The 8,300-nt window shown below is 34.2% G+C and overlaps 1 pseudogene; it reads right to left on the bottom strand.

The window, feature by feature from the left end:
- Nucleotides 1,290–2,807, bottom strand: LOC109363535 (annotated as a pseudogene).

Genomic DNA, 8,300 nt, shown 5'->3' with positions numbered 1-8,300 from the left:
TACTACTACTAGACTAATGACACAAAGCATGTAAACACCATTCAACTTCTCTAAAACTAAGATGGACACATAATAATGTGAAAGTCATGGATACTCAAAGCTTGTAAAATGTAATATCTGATACTTCCCTAAGCAGCACCATAACTTGCACTTGCCATTCATAATTTATTTAAGGTAACCACAATGATATCAAGATTCTAGACAGTATAAGCTTGTAACTATATGCACTTCTTGAAAAGTTATGTGAAAGGATTCATGTGTTTCTAAAAACTCCAACTTTGAAAACCATCATCCACATGAAAGGCTAAACTAACTTCCAGTTGAGGGTGAATTTTTCTAAATGCACCTCATCAAATTCTTGCAGGGATTTTTTAAGTGTCTCATGAAATTGATATTCCACAGGATTTGTAAGACTTAATTCCTTAAATTGAAGTCCTCTCGAAGATTAGCAAAGAACAAAATGTAATCATTATTTACTATACAAGATGTTGGATACAATCTAAGGGGAATTAATTACTCAACAACAGTAAGCACAAACTTCAGCACTTAAACTCCTTAGGGGAATTAATTACACTATACTGTTACATGTCTGTCATGCCATCTCTTCAGTTTATATGAACAATTTCACTATATTATGTAGAAAGCCTTGTGTTGGAGTCTGCTGATGAATACAGTGAAGATATATAATAAGGAAACTTATGTCTCATTTGGAGTAACTTTTATGTGAAAAGTTGATGTGATTTTCAAAGTTACTCCTAAAATGTGTAAGTCATTTAATTGTACAACAACAACCAAGTCTTTATCCCACTAGGTGGAGTCGGCTACACGGATAAATGTTACAATGCTCTATTATAAATCATATTCATTGACAAAACATTGATCTCTAAGTCTTTCTTTATCATTTTTCCTATGGATAGCTAACATAAAACTTTATTGAATCTCTGTCGAAGCCAATTAACTATAAATAATTAAAATTAGATATACATGTACCATAAGAAGAAGAAAAATATGGATAGACAATCATAAGATGACTCTCTCTTAAGATGACTATACAGAATTTATGTTAATATTCTTAAATGTGGAAACTGTAATTCAAATTGTATCTCTTATCCTTTTTCAAGAATATGATTCAACAATTACTCATTATTGAAGGATTGTGCACTTACAACTCCCAGCAAAAACAAAATAACCAAAAAGTTCTGCCACCATATCCAGTTCATCATAGTCATCACAAAGAATAAGTGTGTTTAAGGTGAAAATGGAAACAACTATCGAACAAAACATATAGCTTAAATTCTCTTAAAGGTTCTTGTCATGACTATCTTCTGAACCATTCATATATGGAATTAGACATGAGTCAGCATGAAAAAAAGGGTCTTGCAAAGTCATCGGTGCTTCAATCAACAAGACATGGTTGAAGCTCATCACAACATAAAACCGGAACGAAATACAGGTTTTCACATGCTTTCCTGAAAAGATTCAGAGCTAGAGAAAACAGCAGGGTTTGCCTTTAGAATTTGATTATTATCCGAATTATGAGAAGTGGTATTTGACTTAGGTTCAAATGATTTAAAAACACTTCCTTTGATGATAGGTTTGTTCTGTTCAGACTTTGTACTCAAAGTTGACCATATAGAACTCCTTGCAGCCTCATTTGGATCATTAATTCTCACAGTCTTAGGTACCCAAAGGTTCTGTTTCATTGTATTTTTCGGCACACTTCCATCTCTAGAATGTTTTCCTAATGTTGGAGACCTATTACCAGAACAAGGACTATTGCTAACTGAAGATGAAGGTGATGGGATGCCACTAAATGTGGATCCACCAACCAATGAAGACTCTTCTTTTTGGCAAGGTCAGCTTGGCATGCAACCGCAATAGAAAGAAGGTGTTACTGACAATTCTACTGTTGGTGTGGTGAAGCCTGGAACTTCCACCATGGTTGCTGAGCCCATATTAGCAGGACTCCGAGTCGTGCTACTTGGTCTAAAAGCCATGGCATTCGAACATAGATTCCATTGGTTAGACTATGGAGGTAAAGGATAATAGTGAAGTGGATGTAAAGGTGTTACATCATTACATTGAGGTGTCCAACCTACTTGTTCTAGTCCACTTTTTGAAAATTGATTCTCAAAGGACTCGGCAGATCTCATTGAAGAGTCAGAAGGCTCCTCACCCTCTTCTTTGACAGTAGAAGAGTCCACTTCGATATTTTTCGGGCATTTGAGATTTAACAGTTTCAAAGGATTCACTAAGAGGAGCATCCTCCCTAGGACCATGAAAAGGTCTTGGTGATAAATTCACATCACTAGCAAGGTTGTTATCTGTCTGGATGCTAGATACTGCATCTGGAGCCGAAGGCGCATGACAATACTGCAAATCTGAGGGCTTATTTTTGCGCTTGCCCGCACCAACAGGAACATTTCTTATTGTCCCCCCAGTTGTCCAATATCTCTAGCAATTCTTGCAGAAATGTCAGGTTGGTTAACATTGTAATTGTTGAAATAGCAAAACTTCGTTTCCGAACTATTGCATCGTGGACATGGAAGGACCTTCTCTGGCTTCTTTAAAACCTTTTCTTTTTCATCAACATACCTTATAGTAGTCTTGCCTTCATTACTTCTATGAACTACTTTGCACACTAGTTCAGAACTATGACTTTCATAAGTGTTTGGAATGCCATTTGCATATTCTGGAGGATCATCGTGTTTGCCAGATACTTCCTTCAAGGGCACATTCATTTCAGCTTTTGATGGTTCTTCATATCCATTCTGCAATTCAGAATAAAACTGTGTCAACTTGGGCATAGATTCACTAAAAAATGTGCTAATTGTGTGTCAAACACAAAGTAAACTGTTATTGAAGGATCTCTAAGTTGAAACATGCCTCAAACTCAATTGTAACTAAGTTAGTTAGTTACTTAGGATGATATCATAGGATAGTGAGTGAAGATGGTGCAACAACAAAACCCAGAAACTTAGGAAATAACAGTTTACTTGCAAAAAGAAGAAAAAAGAAACAACACTTCCAAATTACCCTTTGTTTCTTTTATATATTTATATTTAACTAGAGTATCCCCATTTTTCACCATAAGAGTTACAAATTTACAATGATAAGAAATTCAACAAAAAATGAAGTGAAATGTGTGTTGGAGAAGGAAAATATGTATTAAGAAGTGGCATAATAAAGTAAGAGAAAATTATTTTTCTTTTTCAATGCATGTACCATTTTTCCAATGCATGTACCTTTTCCCCTTCCTTTAATGGATCTAGCATAAATAAAAATTATAGATGAGTGCATGAGACTCTTTTTGATTGAAGTCTAGAAAAAATTGATGTATATAATCTTATTCCATTGAAGAAATTATTTTTAAAATTTTAACTCGTAATCTTATGATAACTAAACAATAACTTTTTGTCGTTATACTAAAGTTCACATTTGATGCTACTAGTATCATTGTCACCATGAATTGCCACCCAATAATGAATAGAACGTCGAAACAGTGTGTTTATATCATTTTTCTTGTATCTATTATTACCTTTATTTCATTAGATGAGCTAGTTAAAGTATCATATCAAAACAAAAGCATTTTTTAGGTGAAAACAAAAGCATTTTTTATTTAATGAAATGTTGGTGAAATAGGAATTGTAAAAGGGACCATCTCTATGGGTGGTTTGGCTATCCGTGATTCTCGGAAAAACAATGTTGCTCTTTTGGGAAAATTGATCTGGAAACTCTGGCAGGAACCTCAATGTCTCTGGGCCTTCATCTTTATAGCTAAATACTTACCTAACAAAACTCTTGGTGAGTATAATAAGCTTCAAGGGTCTGCATCCTACTGTTGGAGAAGCTTTGTGAAGGCTTTTAACATTTTGAAGGATGGCTTTGTTTTTCGTCTTCACTCTGGTGAATCATCTCTTTGGTTTACGGATTGGTCAGGTTTAGGCCCTCTGGCTAATAAAGTCTCTTATGTTCACATCTCGAATCTATACCATACCGTGTCAGATATTTGGTCAAATGTGGGATAGGATTTTCATCTTCTCTACACAACTCTTCCATCAACAGTTATAGACCACATCTTCTTCGTTCCTTGTCCTTCGGGAAGACATTTACCTGATACTCAATGTTGGACTGGAACAACAAGTGGTATGTATACTCTCACTTCTGCCTATAACTGGATTTCTTCCATTTCTGATTATTCTATTATACATCAATCTCAATTCAAATGGGCTCTTATATGGAAAGCAAAAATCCCTGAGAAAGTGAAACTTCTGTCCTAGTTGGTTCTTCATGACGCTCTCCCCTGCAATAATCGCCGCTTTAGATGCAACCTTGTCCTATTGAATATGCACTCCATGCTCTTAGAGACTGCCCCCACTCTGGAGAACTATGGATTCAGTCAGGTTGTAAAATTGTTTCTTGGTTCTTTACTACCTCTTCTCAGGATTGGATCTTTAATATGACCTGACAACCATCTTACAAGCTGTTTTTCATGACTTTGTGGTGGAATTGGGGTTGGCGAAATAACATGGTTTTGGATAGTTACTCTCGGAGAAGTTTTCAGAAAATTTCGCTCGCGTTATGGATATGCTTCATCTCTTATGTTGATGAACCGGACTACTCCTTGGTTACATCCTCCTACAAGCTGGATAAAGCTGAATGTTGATAGAGGTCTCAATTCTACAACTTCTATTATGAGGACCGGTGGGATTCTAAAGGATGAGTATGGTTGTTGGATCACGGGTTTCTCTTGTTCTGGAGGAGTGAATTAGTTGACTAGAAATTATGACCACTTTTTCTTTAAAATGAAGAGTTAAAATGTAGTGGATAATAATATTGCAGAAAATAAACAAGAATAAGTCAAAAAGGTAAGGGAGAAGAGAGTATACAAAGATTTTATACTGGTTCACCTTCTTGTCCACCGAAGGCTACGTCCAGTACTCTTGTAGCACAATAGATTTTCCAATAAATATTATGAATTGTAATTACAATATCTCACCCTGAGATCTCTATTTACCTTACACACTCACTAATATTTATCACCTTCGAAAACACATTTCCAAGTAACTCTATCCCCTTTCTATTCACCGTAAAAGAAAGTAATTTCAATGAATGCAGAATTTGAATTATGGCTTGGATTGCCTTTACAAGTATGAAATATAATAACATTTTCAATTCAATCAACTCTTTTGTATACTTAGTAAATAATGTTCTTAAAGTTTACAAAACTTTAAAACACTTTACTTCAAGCAACTCAGAAAAAATAGCTTTGAAAGTTTAAGTTCAAATTGCTAGAAGTGCAAAAAACTATTTCAGAAAAGTGCAGGAAAGTTGTGAGAAAAGTGTGAAAGAGTTGTAAAAAAATTGTAATTCATTGTGAGTTCTAAGGCCTTTAAATAGGCTTTCCAATCAGTCATTGTGCCCTTATGAGAGAGTAAAAATTGTTTGGAATGAAATCATTTCGTTTGGGATGAAAACCTTTGAGTTTCAAATCTGAAAAACTGATGTGACAGCTCTCAGTAACCGATTACAACAAGTGGATAATTGGTTACGCAAACGTGATGTTTTGAAAAATTACATTGAGTAATTGGTTACTCAAATTCTCTGTCCAACAGTGAATTTAAAATTCACTTAGAGTAATCGGTTACTCCAATTCAAATTTTGTTGGAGAACTGATTCTCACTCATGTAACATGTTACTCAAATTTAAGTAACATGTTACATAGTATTTGAAAAATGTTTTCATTTAAAACTTAAATGTTTCAATTTCTTTTAAAATATTTTGAGCATTACTACTTGTAGTATATTAAAGAGTATAGGATAGAAGTATCTATTTAGACTTAGACTAATTGTCTTGAAGCTTTATCTTCTTGCCAAAGTCAGGAGCAAAGGTCTTCTTCACAATCTCCCCATTTTTTATGATGACAAACCAAGATCTTTTTTACAGTGTAGTTTTCTTGAGAGCAACATATTTTGAGATATGTTGAAGTTTGACTTGAGTATGCTCCCCTATCTTGTATGCTCGTTCTTTCTTTTGGAGTTATGTGCATGAAATAATTTTACAGAAAATACACTCTCCCCGACTTAGGGGGAGCATACTCAAGTCAAACTTCAATATCCATGCTATCCTAATAACAGATATTCTAAGACTCAAACTCCAAATTATCGTCATCAATATTCATGCTATCCATCTTAGAGGAGAGTTAATGAAGTTCATATTGGATTTGTTGATTCTGAGAGTCGAGAGCATCCATCCGGTTAGTGACGTAGCCTCGGAGAGAAAACAACTCATCCATAATCATTTGGTTCGTAGGCATGGCAGCAGATGAGGACGATTGAACATGAAACTCAAACAGTTGTAGTTCAGGAGGTTCAGGTTCAGATGGTTCAACAGCAGCAACTATAGTAATTGTTCTTAACGGAATAAGAACATTTTTACTATATTTTTCATTGTCATTCTTGTTTTCTATTTTTTGTTCTTAAATAAAAATATTTTTTTTGTTCTTAGCCAATGGAAAGTGATGAGCGATGTAAATATTGTAAAAAAAAAGTAGAGATTTGTGGGACCTAAATAAAAATGACAATGATTCTTGCCATTGTGAGAAAAAATTATATATTGTTCTTATTTCATATAGAGTTATAATAAATTAAAAAATAATGTGGTATGGTATTTGAATAAAAATGAAGATGTTATTTGTTGCAGAAGATGCTCTTAGAATATCTCCAATGGAGAACACATTTTTTTTCTTATTTAGGTCTCACACATTATTTTATTATTTACTACGGCTCTCATGATATAAGAATAACATCTACTTTTTTCTCACAATGACAAATATTGTTCTTATTCTTATCTGATCCAACATCGACCTTTTTCTATAACATCTACCTCTCTCTTCAGTTTCATTTGGTTAAAAACAACCAAAAATTGTCGTTATTTAAGAACAAAAGTCAAGAAATAAGAATGACAAAGTGGAGAAAAGAGTAAGAATATTCTTATTCCATTAAGAACAACCACCATGGTTAGTGGTTACTCTTCGCTTCCATTAACATATTCAAATTTTTGGAGGGAGATTTCGTTTTGTTTTTTTCTAAGCAAGTTGTATGCCTGTCATTTTCTCCTTCTCTCTCCAGTGTATTATATTTGTCTTAAATTATGTTGTGGATTCTCCCTTCAATGTAACTTTTCACACATGTTTGCAAATTTAAGGTCAATTGGATCAGCTGAGAATAACAAATAACTATTGAATTAGTTACAAAAATAACTAACTACCTCTAATTCCTAACTAACTACCCATAACAAACATGTGCTCATTAATTGATCAAAAGAAAATAGCAAAAACACAAGAAACAAGAGCCAAAACTAAGTGTTCTGTTTTAATAAGAAAACCAGACGTGCAGGCACACTGGGCTTATAAGAGCTTCACCATGCACAACTAATTTGCTCAAAATTTGTAGGTGGGTTCTTTTGTCACCGAACCATATGTAACTAGTATCTACTATCTAGATATGATTTTTGATAAAATATTATAAATTATTTACATTGTTCTTGTCCAAGCATCAATGGCCACAAGGCAGGCTTAGGCCAGCACAAGTTATAGGCCAACCTTGTCCCATAGCAAATAGGGGTGGCAATACGGGCCAACCTTGTCCTGTACTCAAGAAGGCCAACTATTTTTTGCTTTTCACATTTGCCACCGTGAAAAGCAAGAAAAATAATATATCATTCTACCAGAAAAATATCTATGTATGTTTACTATAAAGTCTAGTTGTTAGATAAAATACATAAATACAAATTAGGAATAAAGGATTCCAAGCACTTGTTGAAATCAACTGTGCAACAAACTTTATAGGACCCAGAGCATCTCATCTCATTCAGTATTTAGGATCTTTGATACAGCAAAATCTGTAGGAGTAGTAGGGTCACTTTTTTATGAACCAGATGTAAGTCATGTAACTAGACATGACAACAAACATGATCACTTAGCTAACTACAGAAGGAGCATATTCAGAAAATGTGATACACAATCTAACCAAGGAAGTCGAACTACATTCAGAAACACACTGTCAAATTCATACATTATGTAGTAACAAGCAAGTTCTGTTCTAAAGAAACAGTAAAACTTGTGAAATAAAGGTATGCAGTTATGCACTCTTGAACCATCCCTATCAAATAGAACTGGAAAGTATGGTTGCATCAATGGTGAATTCCAACTCAATACAGCAGTTGGGGGAAAACATAATATTTGAGAGCAGTTGAAAGGCTGAAATATGAAATTCTCATGAAAATGAACCTATCAAAGC

This window comes from Lupinus angustifolius, chromosome LG13 (assembly GCF_001865875.1).
Source record: "Lupinus angustifolius cultivar Tanjil chromosome LG13, LupAngTanjil_v1.0, whole genome shotgun sequence".
Taxonomy (NCBI): Eukaryota; Viridiplantae; Streptophyta; class Magnoliopsida; order Fabales; family Fabaceae; genus Lupinus; species Lupinus angustifolius.
The sequence above is the reverse complement of the archived record's forward strand: the minus strand, read 5'-3'. Positions and strand labels throughout refer to the sequence as shown.